This window comes from Leptidea sinapis, chromosome 24, assembly GCF_905404315.1.
Source record: "Leptidea sinapis chromosome 24, ilLepSina1.1, whole genome shotgun sequence".
Classification (NCBI taxonomy): domain Eukaryota; kingdom Metazoa; phylum Arthropoda; class Insecta; order Lepidoptera; family Pieridae; genus Leptidea; species Leptidea sinapis.
The window spans coordinates 4,039,908-4,057,909 of NC_066288.1; the positions used below are offsets into that span (position 1 = coordinate 4,039,908).

At 34.2% G+C, this 18,002-nt stretch overlaps 1 protein-coding gene and 1 long non-coding RNA gene across 3 annotated transcripts in view; both read right to left on the reverse strand.

Annotated features, from left to right (window-relative positions):
- LOC126971616 (pyrokinin-1 receptor-like) overlaps nucleotides 1-14,262 on the reverse strand; it is a 107,793-nt gene extending 93,531 nt beyond the window's left edge. For both annotated transcript variants that reach the window (XM_050817973.1, XM_050817974.1), the window contains exon 1: nucleotides 14,119-14,262. The gene's annotated coding sequence lies outside the window, so the exon portion shown is untranslated. The remainder of the gene's footprint in view (nucleotides 1-14,118) is intronic.
- The window catches only part of LOC126971729 (uncharacterized), a 121,002-nt gene that overhangs the window by 93,531 nt on the left and 9,469 nt on the right, over nucleotides 1-18,002 (reverse strand). The window lies entirely within an intron of this gene.

The following is an 18,002-nucleotide window of genomic DNA, read 5'->3' on the forward strand; positions in this document are numbered from 1 at the left end:
TGAAAGACGTCAATATGATGTGGGTGGAATTTCACATTTTGATGTATTCTGGCCGAATACCCTTTGGCTGCTGAAGCTAACCAGGTCCTCTAAGCACTCTCCGTGATAAATGCGATAGAAGATGCAGTGAGAACCCACCACCACAACGCCACAGATTCAAGCCGATCGAAGATGACTTGATCATCAATGATTCGAGCCGCTCTTCGTTTCGTTCTTTCGAAGAAGCTGGTACTGGGGAGCGCCAGTTAAGACGAGAAGTAGTCAATGAGTTTCTTGCTACTTCTTCTCATTAGCTCAACCCTTTACGAAGTAGCGGTAGATTCAATAAGAAAAATATATTTTTTGACATTCATAAGTGTAATTTTCTTGACCTACGTGAATAAACTGATTTTGATTTGATTTGGTTTGAGTCTATGTGAGATCAAATTTGCGCCTTATATCGTTGTGACGGTGGCTTGTAGTAGAGTACTGTCTACCTTACTAAGTACACCAAGCTTTTTAGAGGCCAATATGGCCTTCTCTTCCAAGTGACCATGGAATGAACTACCTTTCTTCCGGGACCTAAATTTCTAATGATCATTGACTTAAAGTTTCTGACTCGTAAAACGAATTTTAATTTCAAATTGTAATTTAGGCATGTTTTAATTTATTTCAACTGTAGAATAAATTGCAATTTATATTGTAGTCTAAAGTCTCAAATGATTAACAGCTCCAGTTAGCTTTTAAGTATTCGATATTAATTTAAAGCTGTATAATAATCCTGATACAATAGATTGACAGACAAACAAATGGCCGCCGAATTCCACCTTCGCACGACACGCCACAAGTTAGGATATCATCCCCACCATTGCGTAAACCTTCCCTTAAGGCTGGCAACGCTGTTGTGATTCCTCTGGTGTTGCAAGAGAGTGTGGGCGGCGGTGATCACTTAACACCAGGCCCGTACGCTCGTTTGTCCTCCTTTTCCATAAAAAAATGGAGTTGTTTTAGGAAGGGTCTTCTAACATAACTATATTATGTTTTAGAAGCTATGCTTTAAATTATATTGCTTAATTTAAAAACGTTCAAAAACTACACAGTTTAATTTTTTTTTCTATTTGACTGAATTCTCATTCAGCCAACCAAATCAATAAGTAGGTATCATGCAATATTTGCGTGTTGCAAAAGTAATGAAACCAAATGTGTGTATAATTAATGATTTATTTAAAAATGCTAATTTCCTTGACACTGATAAAAAGTTAATTAAACTGTTTAATGATTATTTTGCCAAATAAAATTCTTCAACTCTTTGTACCTATTGGCATAATATATTTTTATAATATGACATCAGAAGATTAAAATAATAATAATTTTATAATTTCAAGTTATTTTTTTGTACAGCACAATGGGTGAGCACGGTCTTGGAAGAAAGAATGGCAGACAGGCAAGCAACGAATTGTACGATTCCTGTGTTTATTTTATTATTTTTTTTTTAATAATGATCTCTTGAAAACGTCAAGGCGAAACGTAAAAAGTCTCTGAAAGTCCGACAATCATAAGCACTTATAATATTAATTCAGATTTCATGGAGTCAATAGTTCTACTATTACATTTATTTAACATCCTTGTACAACAATTTGTTATGTTTTTAAAGTGACAACCCTCACTTCTGGGATTAATTACACAAATAAAATTGGTAAAACAAAGATTATGATCGAGGCGCATCGTAAACGTAACAAATTGTTTAGATTTGCAAGAGCGACATCTCAACTCGATTTCCTAATATGCAAATATTGGGATTGGGCAGGTTATCAACTGTAAAGTAGATCCTGTAGATGAAGCCACAACCTAAGAGTTGAACATAGCATACAAAATTTACAAACGCTACGTCACTCGAACGGTTAGCTCAGTTGTTCGAGTCCTGCATCATTCATAAATTTTGTTTACAAATTTTATTTGTGTAATCTTTGTACATTTTAGTATTGTTTTTTGTAATACTTTAATAAAAATGTGTAAAATGCTTTTTTTTCAACGATCATCAGCCGAATTAAGGTGACCCGTGGTTCGTTAGTCGGTCACTTTGACTTGATATATAATTTGAATATTAAATTAAATTAAATGTTCAACGAACTATTGTCTAAGCATTGTCCTTGGTTAATACAGTTGTATAAATTATTATTATAAAAACAGTAGTAATAAATAATAGTCTATAGTTTTTATATACCGACTTCAAGATACAAGATGGTTCTTAACGTCAAGTAGCTACGCAAAATCGTTATATCGAGAATTCTTTATCAGTCACTTTTAATCTAATAATCTTTTAACGTCCGCACTTCGGCTTTTGCTCAAATTGAACATTAACCACCAATATTATTAACATTTTTATGGGATCTATATTATTTTATACAAATGATTTGAGTTTTCTTTAGTGTTAATTCCGCCAATATTTGTCTTTAAACAATTCGACACGTGTTTCGCCTCTACACGAGGCATCCTCAGGACGTGTTGTCTCGCCATAATCTGGCACGAGACTCCTAAGTCTCCTAACTCTTAAGTCTCGTGTCTCTCCTAATCATTTGCATAATTATGGATTTCCGCAAAGTAACGCCTACTGCAATAATTTATTTATATTATTTTTTTAAATTCATACAAATCTTATAACTATATTTACAATACTATGATTGCGTAAAAATAAAACAATCTCTACGGGGAAGCGTACCAAGAATACTGGCAGCATTTCCATGTTGGATAGCTAGGTTGATCCGTTGACCGATATAGCTGCCAGTGCTTGGATTGCCAGTAGCCCTATTGAGGCGAGAAGTTACTTTGTCATTTTTATGGTATAACACAACAGATTATCTTTTAATCTTTAATATATTGGATCGAAGCGTTTTTTATAGATACCGCCTAAAAGGACAACAAGAGGGAATGAAATATTCACAGTACAATTATTAAAAGTCGATTTCATTAATTACATTTTTGAACGGTCTCGAAAATGATGAGGCAATCAAACTCTGTGTATATATTTGGAGTGATCGTTTAATATTTAAAAATTTTGTAAACTAAAACATTTGCAAAAACTGTATTTTGTCAAATGATTACTTAATATGTAATATGTTTGCTAAATTATTGTTGTAAAACTTTTAGTTTTTCTAGAGTTATTTTCAACATGATCATTTGTCAATAGTTTTTTGTAGTTCTAGTAATGCCTTAAATAACAATAAACAAGTACCTAAGATATTCTGGATTTTCATTAAATATTTTATGGATACCCATTTGTCACGATGTTGCCAATTGTTACTACGATTTCATGATCTGTTCAAATTTATTTACCAATTCTATGAAATGCGACCACTTCATGAAATTCTCGAGCTACATATCAATCATCCACAATATAGTTATTGTGTGTATATATATATATATATGTATGGATATATACATGTTTATTTATTTATAATCGCTTATAAAATGCTCACAGAATACCTTTACTTATTTATGGTGTATGTGGATGATGCAGCTACTGTACTCAATAACTTTTACTTTTTTGACTTACTCGTGTAAGACATTGACTATTTGACGTTTGAGTGTGTTTGTAGCATCATTTTACATTTTACATATTATATTGTAATTGAAATGATCTGTAAATCTTGATATAAAAGAGTGGCAATAAGTTTCTTGCTACTTCTTCTCATTAGCTCAACCCTCTACGAAGTAGCGGTAGATTCAATAAGAATTTTTTTTTTGACATTCATAAGTGTCATATCCGTGACCAACGTGAATAAACTGATTTTGATTTGATTAGTTATATAAATATTATACCACACGATAGTCAAAGAATCATAGAAATCTTTACGTAGCGTGGTACTGTAATTTTCCTTTCCGTTGCAGGGGGAAATTTTGGAGATATTTTCGCATTTCCTCACATAGTTTTCTTTGAGAATACCTTTTGATTTGGAAACTCGACGCTTATTTATGTTTCATTTGAAAGATTTATCAATTGCTTATATATAATATCATTATCGTTGTATATAGAGTTAAACATTTTTTACCCGGCAAATAACTTTAAAAATATATAGAAATCGTTTGCAGATGCAAGGTTTCTGATAAGAAAACTAGTAATACCCATAAACACCTTCATAACGACATAATACTATTATTATTTATATTTATTTATAAATTATTATTATTTACTAGCTGACCCGACAGACATTGTACTGTATATAATAAATAAAATAATGTTTTTATATGAATTTGTCAAGAATATATCATAACATCAAAAATTACTTCGTAAAATATGCACCCTGCTGTCGTAATGAAATTGTTTCACAGCAGAACTGTCAAACCGTGCGTCAATAAATTCTCTCATAGAAATTATGTATGGACACATCAAAGAATTTGTTGTTTTTATTTAATTTAGCATTATTTTCCTATTTATTCCTTTTTTCCTATTACCTTTTAACCTTCTCTGGACTTCCACTTAATGGACCAAAATTAGCCAAATCGATGCAGCCATTCTCGAGTTATAGCGAGACTAACGATCAGCAATTAATTTTTATATATATAGATTATAACTTAAAAGAATGAAGTCGGTCTATACTCATCAAAAAGCCAACTCAAAAACAAGAAATTTAATGATACCTACCCATAGAACACCATATGACAGAGTGAAGTGGTGCCAGGAACGTAAAAGATTGACCAGGCTTGGACGCTCAAGCGCTAGAAAAACAGCGTTATTACGTAAATATATGGCTAGTGTGTATCTTGCACTCTTTGAAAGTACTTTACTAACTACCACTGCTAAAGAATAGTCCCCCAAATGAAGCAGTCGCTGAAAATTTTGTTTATTTCTATCGTGACCCAAAGAATGCAAAATGATGCGCATAAACAATTTAGGCAGTAAATAGACCTTCTGCTGGCGGAGACATTTTGCATTCCGCGCTCTTTGAAGATAGAATACTTATTCTAGATGAGCCTGTGGCTCTAAAATGAGTTAAAAATTTTGATATAACCAGTTTCTCATCTAAACAATTTCAACAATAAACGTGATAAAGTACACTTGATTTTTTTCCTAAAATAAATTTAACCAGTTGGAGGCTCCTATGCACAGGATGCCGGCTAGATTATGATCGACCATAAGGATTACTGTGTTTCGGTCTGAAGGGCGCCGTAGCTAGTGAAATTACTGGGAAAATGAGACTTGTATGTCTCAAGGTGAAGAGCGCAATTGTAGGGCCACGCAGAATTTATGAGTTTCCAAAAATCTTGTCTCATCCGTTAATGTCAAAAAAATACGAGCTGCACTCCAGGAGTGCCGGCAGAAGTGATCACTTGAAAACTAATGTTGTGCATTTTAGAATATTTTGGAATGGTTAGGGACGTATATTTTGGACGAGGGCATCGCAGGACCAGTTGACGTGGAGATCTTTGGGAGAGGCCTTTGTTCAGCAGTGGACGTCTTCCGGCTGATGATGAGATGAGGGAATAATTTCGCACGAATTGCTTTATTTATCAGTATAAAAGTACTCGCATTTATGTGGTTAAATACAATATTCATTTATTGCGATATCGTACACAAAAACGACAATTTATATAACAGAACTATTATGATTATTTTTCCTATAATCGTGCGCAAAGTTTGATTTTGCGCATGCATTTGCATTCGCAAAGTACTACTTACCCACACGTTGACAAGAGCGTGCGGGAATGTACCTGAACGCGCGGGAATGTGGTGAGCCTGCGGGAATATTTGAAAAAAATTATAGTGGTCCAACTTTGCGCAACTTTATAGGAATAATAGTGTAATGAGTAATGTACTATTGCATTAAAAAGTTTAAATCTCATGAACATCAACTTTCATCCATAATTTCAACGACTATCTTACGAATTTTCGACCAGGCCACGTGTCCTGACGCGAGTATATGCCTAGTTGGGGCAAAATAATTTGTGTAAGTGTGTCAATATTTAAAAAAAAAACTCGTCTGCGTTAAATTCGCATTGTGCTCACTCGTGAAGTCTTAATAAAAAGTTGGCCGAGTTATATTCCATTCATTAATTGTAGTATGTAGGCAGCGAATATAAAAACTAACAATTAAAACAGAATTTAAATTTGAGGTTATCACATAAAACTGAGACAGTGATAATTAACATACAACTATTTTCATTAAACCTTTACATTTAGATTTGAAATTAATTATTCGTGCCAAATGTCTTTTCACAGCGCAACTGTTCCACGATCTATTTATAATTGTGTTTATAAACGTTATCCAAAGTTGTTGGGCATTAATTAAAAATCATTATAATACTTTGTAATAATATATTTATGGATAAGGCCAATGAGTAGTGGGAGGCTCCTTTGCAGAGGATGCCGGCTATATTATGGGTACCACAACGGCGCCTATTTCTGCCGTGAAGCAGTAATGTGTTTCGGTCTGAAGGGCGCCGTAGCTAGTGAAATTACTGGGCAAATGAGACTTAACAACTTATGTCTCAAGGTGACGAGCGCAGTTGTAGTGTCGCTCAGAATTTTTGGGTCTTTTTTCCTGAGCAGCACTGCACTGTAATGGGCAGGGCGTATCAATTACCATCAGCTGCACGTCTGGCTCGTCTCGTCCCTTATTTTCATAAAAAAAAAAGAGATTAAGCGATCTTTAAAGTAGAATGGCAACGTTCAGATCAACAGATCAATATTTTCAACACAATTTCAAATGTAATAGATGTATGGCTGTTTTCAATAACCTCTATCCTTAGTTTAACTTACGGATACATTGCTGTCACCGTTTAATGACAAGATCTTATTTATCCATAGTTAATATGTTTAATATAGTTATAGTCCAATCTGTCAAGCGTAAAAGGATGGATTTGTCTACATCTAGTAAGTTAAACGAAGGATATATAGGTTATTGAAAACAGCCGATAGCTATCACAGTCACAAATATATTAGAAAAATAATTAACCATAAACCATTTAGGATAAATTTAGCATCGAATGGTGGTAGTTTCATATCGATACGATCAGTGGTTTAGACGTCAAGGAGCCTCAAACAAAGACTTATTTTCATTATATATATATATATATATATATATATATATATATATTTATAAGATAATTTATACGTATAGATAGACTATGTTAGCTGTGAACACGTCGAAAAAATTACGGTGAAGAGTTAGCCTCTATTATCAGCAATAAACTACAATCGCGAGTGTCAGATGAGCTTGACATGCGCACCAAGAGTAATAAACCGGGCCTGTTATCATGCGTTGCCTAGGAGCAAGAGGCTCTATCGAAACGTGGAAAGAATTTGGTGTTGTGACAGAATAGTTACATAAACTTAATTGTACCACTCAAAAGCCAACGAATGATAGAAATTGTAACGCTGAGTGTGTTGTACAATAAAACATCCCGTGGAGGAAAGGGTCCCCAATATTAAGGTATTTTCGTTCGTTTATATTTCAATCGCCAGCTCATTTTGAGAAAAACCGATTGCCTATCAGAGTAAAATAATCATATGGGAAACAATAAAGGCTGTTAAAAAAAAAGACATATAAAACGCTTTGACGGCTTATACTCGTTAAACAGCTAAATCAAAAAATATATCGTATCAATATACACATAAAACACCAAATCACAAACGTAAAAGAGTTTTCAGGCGTCCGAACGCATGAAAAGCCGCGACAGAATATCAACTTTTAAGGTCGAGCCAATAAAACGTCGTCTTCACAATAAGCGCTTTATTACAATTTACAATTACTTCTCATATTACTTCACTTAATGTACGAATATGGTATTAGAAGGCAACCATGCCAGGCGACTGTTGTAGCTCGACCGCAAAGAGTATTATAATATATAGGGAACTCGACCGGCTTGCTGATCGTTTGTGTGAAACACGTTAGTAACCGATTGACAAGTTACTGAACAAAGAGGAGGTTAAGTCGTCAGGAGGCAGATTAGGTACAACCAACATTGTCTATGGAATTAAAGTTAAGTAGACTTATGGTTTTAATATTTGTAACATAACAAATACATTACAGCTGATAGGGAGATATTATGTATTTCTAGCTCTTTAAAAATACCAACCGGAATAATGTAATACTATCCCAAACAAAGCAGTGGCTAAGACTTATTGTTAAGACTGACGGCCGGTCCCAATATTCAGTTTATCTCCGGTTGTGGCCTACTTGAAATAAAAATTGTAACTATCGCTGACTTTTCTGTCCCGATAAACTTATCGACGGTAACTCAGCTTATCCGTACACTCTGTCTGTCAATCGGACGACGTATAGCTTACCAGTAATAGAAGTTTGTATGGATATTGGGACAGCTTCAGATTGACAGTTAATTACTGACAGTAGAAGGTAGTAATTTATCTCTGTCTGTAGATAGTATGTTGGCAACGGCCGTAAGTTGAATCCTTTCCTGACTCAAATAATGCAAAATGTTGCGATCAGTAATATAATGTGATAATGTGAAGGATCTTTTAGTATTCAAACTGATTATCACACAATTACACAATAATCCTTCTTCCTTATTCTCGCCGTATCCTATTTTAATTGGGGTCGGCTCTCCTAATCAATCTTCACCAGGACGTTCTGACCTGGGGACGACCCTGCGGATCTATTTGGGCTGTTTGCAGATCTTTGTCTATGACCGATTGAGATGTTAATTGTGAATTTTTATTTAGTTAGGCGTTATTTTGAGGAAAACTAAGTATCCCAATTTTTTGAGATATCTTGAGTGTAAATTCCACTAATAATTGTCTTCAATTAATTCAACACGTTTCGCCTCTACACAAGCACTCTGGCAAAAACTCTGGCACGAGACGTGCGCCAATTATCACCGGAATTTACACTCAAGATAACTCAAAAAATTTGGATGTTAATTGGGCATTTCCGCGTCCTCTTGGGGTTATATATCAAGCACTATCTTGGTCATATGATCTTTTGGCCGCCTCATGACTACAATCTACAAAATCTAGTCTCCAACAGCTTTTCTGGGATTGGCCTGACTCTAAAAGTGCCGCGGATATGCTCCTTCCTCACTTTGTCCAAGCGCGTGACGTCAAAAGACCTGAGCGTTTTCATCTCGCCGACATGTATCTTGTTTTCCTGTAGGTATTTAAGCGGCCAGCAGAGCCGTACATTAGGGCTGGTATTACACATAAACCACGCAAAGAAAATATCTATATAAAAAGTACCTAAGTGTTTTCATTCAAAACGCAGCGAAAAAATCGATGTCGGAGACACAGCTGAACAAAATGTGGCATACGGGTCCGATAATATCACCGCCGCCGATACTCCCAAGACCAGACTCCTAAGACCAGATCGCGCTAGCCCTTACACGCCTTTAAGGCAAGTGTACGTGCCTTTTTTGAAAGCACTGACATCGTATCGACCTGTAATTACCACATGGTGATGCATTATTCGGCAATTTGTTTGCACAAGATGACCAGACTATATTTTAAACAAGTAAGAGACTAAGACATGTATAAGAACTTTGTCTGCCTTTCAGGAGTTGTATGCCTTTTTTGGAAGTCATGTCTCATACTATTTTAAAAACATAAAGCCGTTCATTTTCTCAAAATTGATCCCTTTACAATTCTTTTTGATGTTATTTCTAATATACTAGAAACTACTACCGCTTCGGAAACAAATGGCGCTCTGAGACAGAAGAAGCGGCGCAAGAAACTCTCCGAGCATTCTTTTTTTGCGCTCTTTTTACTGAAATATACAATATTGTACTGCCATTGCTATTGCTATAAAACAATCATAATCTAGTCCCAGGCTATCGGATCACGTAGATATTCAGCTGCGGAGTAGTAGGATTTACGACAGAGCCATTCTTTAATAAAACATTTAAATTAATTGTAGATAATGCCTGAACGGTACCCGTAAAGCTATTATGTATCTTATGAAGCCTACTAGAATTATTTACAAGCAATCCCTTATTTCTAGTGTTATAATAATGAAAATCACTATTACGAGCAAATCACTATTTATAACTCGATATCATAAGATCACAATGAGCACGGTGAAACAAAAAGCAGAATTTAAATTACACATTAAGCCAGTAAAGTACAAATTAAACTCATACACCGATGGTTACACAATATTTATAATTAAATGCAAATCCAGCGGTAATAAGCGCTTTATGTTTTTATACTACATTATTAATTTTTTTTGATTTGTAGTGAATACCGATTGTGAGTGATGCGTGAAATTTCTCGAAACATAATTTATCTCGAGAATTTTTCAATTTATCTTTTTTTTATGAAAATAAGGGACGAGATGAGCAGGACTTTCAGCTCGGATGGCAATTGATACGCCCTAACCATAACAATGCAGTGCCGCTCAGGTTTCTTGAAAAACCCAAAAATTCTGGGCGGCACTACAATTGCGCTTGTCACCTTGAGACATAAGATGTTAAGTCTCATTTGCTCAGTAATTTCACTAGCTACGGCGCCCTTCGGACCGAAACACAGTAATGTTTACACATTACTGCTTCACGGCAGAAATAGGCGCCGTTGTGGTACCCATAATCTAGCCGGCTTCCTGTGCAAAGGAGCCTCCCAATGGTAAATTATCTACAAGTATCTGATACCCGCGACTTCGACTTACATATTATTTACAAAACAATCTAATATCCCTCATCGTTAAGGCAACGTTTGTAAGAAAAGTGTTTTTTCGACCGTTTTTCCTCCGACTTACTTTGCAAATCCGATTACATTGAAAAAGTCTTTTCAAATTACTAAGCCTCGACACTCCCAAATAATGTGGCTTTTTGTAAATAATGTGGCAAAATCAGTTCTTTACATCCAGAGATTTTTCCTCTTAATAATATTAGAACGGCCGATTTTACCATAGGTCCAACATATATACAACCATAACTATTATGTACAAGTTGTTACTTCATTTTATATATTTAGTGCATTTCATTCATTCAATTCTCGTTCATTTATTCAGTTAAATCTACCCATTGAACGTATTAATTTGTTTACATTTCTTTTGCTTTTTATTTGTTTATTACACCAACTAAGTATACAATAATAAAAAATACAAAATAATATACAAGTCCGCTATGTAATGACAGATATACATATAATACGTCAGCTGTATAACTACAGATATACTGCTATAAGCATTTCGGTGACGCGACCTCACGAGATTTCACCCTCCTAAAATGTGTCTAACAAAATTAAATTTAATCAAAAATGCGGGACTCGAACCCGCGACATCTCGGGTTCCTCCGAGACGTCTCGGAATTTTGGTTACAAGTTTAATTTAATTAATCCTAGAAGTGAGGGTCACTTTAAAAATAACAAATTGTTTAGTGCCTAACTATAAATGTTTATATTTCTTTTTTAATTATTATTTATCGCGTGTGCCCATCATGAGCATGGCGGTGACGCGACCCCATAAGATTTTCTCCTACCTAACTTAACTGAATGCCCAACGCGGCGCCCAGCGCCCTAAAGAAGATATCACTTCAAAATATGCTACGTTATTTTCGGTGTAACATCTATACATACATAATTACATGCCCTTTCTGACTGATTCACCAACGCGAGCGGTAAATTCAATAAGAAACAATATTTTTATATTGACCTACATGAATACAGTGTTTTTGAATTTGAATTTGAGCTTAAACCACTAGTGCCACAGCCTTTAAATTTTGCACAAAGGTTCCACAGTGACATACATTTACACTAAGAGGAAATTTTTGGAGTTTTCATCTCTAAGGGGATAAAATAATTATTACACTTGTAATATTTACGCATAAAAAGTTGAAATATGGGTTGAAACTGAATATTAGCATTTCCTCAATTTCGAAAGAGTAAGCTTAATAATAAAAATAGCCAATGAAAATGATTCATCTTACTTAAATCAAAAATGAAATGGTTCTATTTTTCTTTTTTCTTTTTCATCAAACTATTATTTTTTTGTAAATTATTAAAATTATCAATCGCAGGTAGCCAATCGCAATAAGAAATTTATTCCTCAAATGAAGCTATAACTTTTTGCTTCACTACATACTAATAAATCCTATCACTTAAAACTCCACTGTACGTCTGTCTGTTTGCCAATGGACAGTACCTATCGCATGACTGAAAAAGTTATTTATATGAAGACACCTGCAATTTTATATTTCTGCATTAACTATAAATCATATAAACTAAGCTAGCTAATTCAAATGTTTTGCCATGCAAATAAAAAAAAACTAGTAAAAAAAATTTCGTAATAGTCATACAACTCATATACAACAGTACCAATCCCTACAACCTTAACCCATTTTACGTCAGTTCCTATGTCCACAAACGGTAAAACACGCCTTTATATATTACCCATAAAACACCATTGGAGCTAATACAACCTCAATAAGGCCCTATATTTCAAAACTGTATATTATAACTGTATTCTTAATTCAAAAACTATTTCGTATAATAGAAATTCAACTAGCAGTCATCAAAACGATTTTAAATGGAAAAAATGTTCCAGCAAAGAAAAAAGCAATACTGGAAATTCAGTAAGTGTCTTTTTTCTATTTTTTCCACTCGAATAGAATTTCCACAAGATATAAAATCTATTTTGGGTACGCTATATGTCTAATTTATTTTATTTTAATAAAAATAGGATTTTATACCACCGATTGAATCTCAAAATTAACCATCCAATCGAAAATATATGCTTCAGACCTGAGAAGAAAGGGAAAAAATCACCGTGCCTTTTTTAAATAAATTTTATTGACAAGAAAATTTATTAATTAAATATTCTGAGAGCGGTCGCTCCATTCTATCTTTCTAGCTCATTATATCTTTAAGAAAAAGTTTTTTTTATGTTTTAGTAACTATTGTAGTAAAACGAAATAAAAACATTCTTAGGCATTACATCAGACTTAAAGCTACAATGGGGCGCTCTTATAAAAAACTTATGTAAAAATTGAGCAGCTGGCAGATGTTGAAACGGCTAGACTTGTATATTTCAGCTACTTTCATAGTGTCATGTCCTACGGAATTATATTGTAGGGTAGGGCCGCAAACATTGACAACATATTTGTGCTGTAGAAAAGGGCAATTCGAGCAGTCTATTAAATGCGTTTAAGGGAATCATTGAGAGAAAAGTTTAGTGAAATTAATATTACGACAGTACACTGCAAGTACATATATACAAGAACCTCTTGTACGCTCATAAACATATTAGCCAAACAATATGTTATGTTTTTAAAGTGATAACCCAATAATAAAGATAAATAAAAATTTTACTAACGATGCGGGATTCGAACCCACGACCTCCGGCGTTCCTTGCCGGTGCTCTAACCAACTGAGCTAACCGTTCGAGTACCGCCTCGCTATAAAATTCTGTTTGCTTTGTTCAACTCTCAGGTTGTGGCTTCATCTACAGGATCTACTTTATAGTTGATAGCCTGCTCAACCCCAATATTTGCATATTAGGAAATTGACTTGAGATTTCGCTCTTGTAAATCTACACAATGTGTTATGTTTTTAAAGTGATAACCCTCACTTCTAGGATTAATACACTAATAAAATTTGAAAAATTGTTTTTAGCCAATCTAAAAAGAATAGTGATGTACATAATGTCAATACTCGAAACGAACATAAACTCGCAATTCCATCTAACAAGGAACAAGGAACTTCGAAAAATTGCTAAATCTTTCAAAGTGAAGATTGTCTTAACACAATTTATAATAAACTCCAAAATGATATTAGAATATTACCAATTATTAACTTCAAAGGCCAATTATAATGTGAAAGATTATTTTAATGATAGTTGGGATTAATGTTTCTAAATTTATTATTAATGAATATTGCTATACACATTTGAATATTATTGTAACTTTTGTACTTCATCCTGACTTGTACTAAATAACTTATAAAGTTTTAACAGTGAATAAAGATTTGATTGAATTGAATTGAACCATATAAACGTTTTAAAATAGTGACATATTTATTTTATACCTTTCCTGGGTTGTAGCTACTACTAGCAATAAAAAAATATTGCAGATAGTTATGGAATAGATATGGAATTTCATAGAAATCTTAAGTATTAAACAACAAATTTAAAATAACTTTAAATGTAAATAAACAAAAACCTCGCTGTACAAGTATCATATATGAGGCAATCTTACCTCAATTTATGATAGAAGGTTATGCATAACATTAAACAACTTTTCACTTTTAAACTCTAGGCGGCGTTTTCCGCGCGTATTTTTCTACGAACGTTGAACGGAAGGTATAGTACAGCGACACGCCATATTCACCAGAGCGTCGAGATTCTACTGAGTGTCGCCGAAGCGGACAAACATAGTCGTGTCGGAAGCGATTGAAGGTTCTATGATCTTCAAACGCGCGAGCTGTCTAACAAATGTACGAGCATTCTACTTCCGAAATTTCAAGTAGTAGCATAACTAGGTATATTTTTTTTTCTTTCAATATCAGCCAGTAAATAAATAATCACGTGTCTACGATTCGGTGTAACATAGTAATGTTCTTTATTATTTCACATTGAAATAAATAGGTTTTTAGTTGGTATATGAATCGTATTTCCGTAGAAGTTTTTCTTATAATATATTTATCACCCCGATGTTTCGTGACCTTTGCAGATCACGTTTTCAGGGGGACTGCGGTTAATAGGAGTCGAGATAGTATTTCTCATAGTTGGCATTGTGAAATTACGCTGTCTGTAGATTACCACTTACCTTAGCAAATTACTAATACCACCTCCAATGCGCTAAACTTCACAATAACAATTATCGGCCGTTTTCAATAACCTATCCTTAGTTTAATTTACGGATACATTGCTCTCACCGTTTACGGCCGCCCAATATACTACCTACAGATAGAGATAAATAGCTACCTTCTTCTGTCAGTAATGAGCTGTCAATGAGCTGAGCTGCTTATCGCCTTATATTGGGACGCGTGAATTGCAATTTCCATACAAACTTCTATCGCTGGTAAGCTATACGTCGTCCCATCGACAGACAGGGAGCACGGATAAGTTGAGTTACCGTCGATAATTTTATTGGGACAGAAAAGTCAACGATACAAATAAGACTTAACATCTTATGTCTCAAGGTGACGAGCGCAAGTGTAGTGCCGCTCGGAATTTTTGGGGTTTTTCAAGAATCCTGCTCGTCTCGTCCCTTATTTTCATTAAAAAAAAAGGTAATTTGTGTAACAGTGTGTCAATATTATTATCATTAAAATTAAACCACACCATATTCTTACACTCTGACAACATGGAGCACTGAATCTAAAACATACACTTACGACTAATTAGTAATTAATAAGTTTTAATTATTAATGTCTTCTATTTAGTATTCCTTATCTTAAATAAAACATTTATAATTTCCCATCTTGAAATAAACTGCTCTGTTTACTTTACTTATATTAATTAGCATATAACTTGCTAGAGAATGATAGTTACATATTATGAGTATATTTTTTATATGATAAGCTATATTAATACATAAATGAATAACAATTAATATTATTTCCTTGTGCCATTGAACTTTTGATGGGCCTATAAGCGGAGTGTACATTGTCACGGATTGATAGCTCGAACCCCGCTTTTATAATTTAATTGTATTTAAACAGTATCTTATTTTTAAGAGTTACTCCCACTTCTGGGATTAAGTATACAAACTGTACCAAAATTTATATGCGGGATTTGAACCCGTGCCAACGATTATTTCAAAAATATTTAAAGACTTCAGGGGGCGAAATACTATTCGCCCAAATTCTTTTTCATTTCTCATACTTGGAAAGTAATATTTTTTTTGATCTGATTATTGGGTGGTAAATGCTGCTTCTCTCCGTAGAGAGGGAAAAACTTATACAAGTTACTTCCCACTAAAGGGACAGAATGAACTTTAAAAATAGAACTGCTGTCAGCTGTGAAGAGTTTAATGTAAAGAAAACTGGAGGCTGGAAATCCAGCACAGTCACCGAAGGCTACATTGAGGATTCAGTCCAAAATAAAACTAAAATTTCAACCAAATTAACTGAAACCCCAATTCGCCTCAGCCGACAACTTCCAGGGAGTATCCGCCATGGAATCCATCGTCTGATGAAATAGCAGTCTCCTACTTTTACAGATATCCAGAACAGCCAAATTTGTTATAATATATCAAACAGCATAAACATTCCAAACAAAAATGTTACTTTTAATTTCACAAATTGTACTTTTGACAATTAATTTTAAATAGGTACTACTAATATTATTATATATTATCAATAAATAGTTTAGATAAACAACTAGTTTTATTTTCCTCATATTCGAAATCAAAAGTAGAGTGTTTAACACGGGTAAAAGAATTATTTCCTACTCGGACTGTAGCCTCCCTCGCTGTGCTCGGGCGTCTAAATACCTCGGGAATTGATTCTTTCGACCGTTGGTTAACAATCTACTATTATTTTCCTCATATTTGAAATGAAAAGTAGAGTGCGTAACGCGGGTAAAAAAATCAATTCCTACTCGGACTATAGCCAGGTCTAAATACCTCGGGAATTGATTCTTTCGACCGTTGGTTAACAATCTACTATTATTTTCCTCATATTTGAAATGAAAAGTAGAGTGCGTAACGCGGGTAAAAAAATCAATTCCTACTCGGACTATAGCCAGGTCTAAATACCTCGGGAATTGATTCTTTCGACCGTTGGTTAACAATCTACTATTATTTTCCTCATATTTGAAATGAAAAGTAGAGTGCGTAACGCGGGTAAAAAAATCAATTCCTACTCGGACTATAGCCAGGTCTAAATACCTCGGGAATTGATTCTTTCGACCGTTGGTTAACAATCTACTATTATTTTCCTCATATTTGAAATGAAAAGTAGAGTGCGTAACGCGGGTAAAAAAATCAATTCCTACTCGGACTATAGCCAGGTCTAAATACCTCGGGAATTGATTCTTTCGACCGTTGGTTAACAATCTACTATTATTTTCCTCATATTTGAAATGAAAAGTAGAGTGCGTAACGCGGGTAAAAAAATTAATTCGTACTCGGACTATAGCCAGGTCTAAATACCTCGGGAATTGATTCTTTCGACCCTCGGTCAACAATGTACTATTACGTTTACGTTATTTATCTAAATTGCGCCGTTTAGATGTTAAATTTATTCTTTGTACAAACGTAAATTAGACGAGGAATAATTTTCTTAAGGATATTTGTTTATGCGTACTTAAATAAACCCACACTTTTTTTAAATATTATTTTAGTTTAAAAGGAGCCGTCTCCGGACCATAAAATATTCTGAGATACAATTGTTAATAGTGACACGAGATGGGGCTTCATTCAGAAATGCTAATCGCAGCCTATCATAATTTTGTTGTTGAGTTGAGCCCACAACGAAAGTCATAATAAATCATTGACCGAAAATTTTCTCGCGTTAGGTTCATTTTCACGTGTAACAAGAGTTTTAAATTTGCCGCCAATTTACAAAAACAAATGAATGCAATATATAAAATACATAAAATTCTCTTGTCACGGTGTTTGTTACCAAACTTCCCCGAAACGGCTGAATTTGTATGAAATTTTGTGTGTATCGGGTAGGTCTCAGAATGGGCCTACATCAATTTTTATACCCCTAAATGATAAGGGTGTTTTTTTATTTTGATTTTATTATGATTTAGCATTGAAAAATACAAACAACTTCAAATTTTTGCCTTTCTACAATCTACAACTATTTTTGTATCGCGATTTTTATATTATTCTATTCCATCCACAAATCCGCTATAGGGGTTGCAAAATGGAAATTGAATACAATAATTGTAGTACGATATATTTGGTAGGTCTGAGAATCGGTTGAATCTATTTTTATACCCCAAAAATTTTAATTATTGATTTTTTTTAATTACTTTATATGGCAATACAACGTTTGTTGGGTCAGCTAGTAATATTATAAATGTGAAAGTAAGTTTGCTTGTAACGCCGGACCTACTGAACCGATTGTAATGAAATTTGGTACAGCGATAGAGCTTGGGAAAGGAAACCCAAGTTCGCCGCGGGAT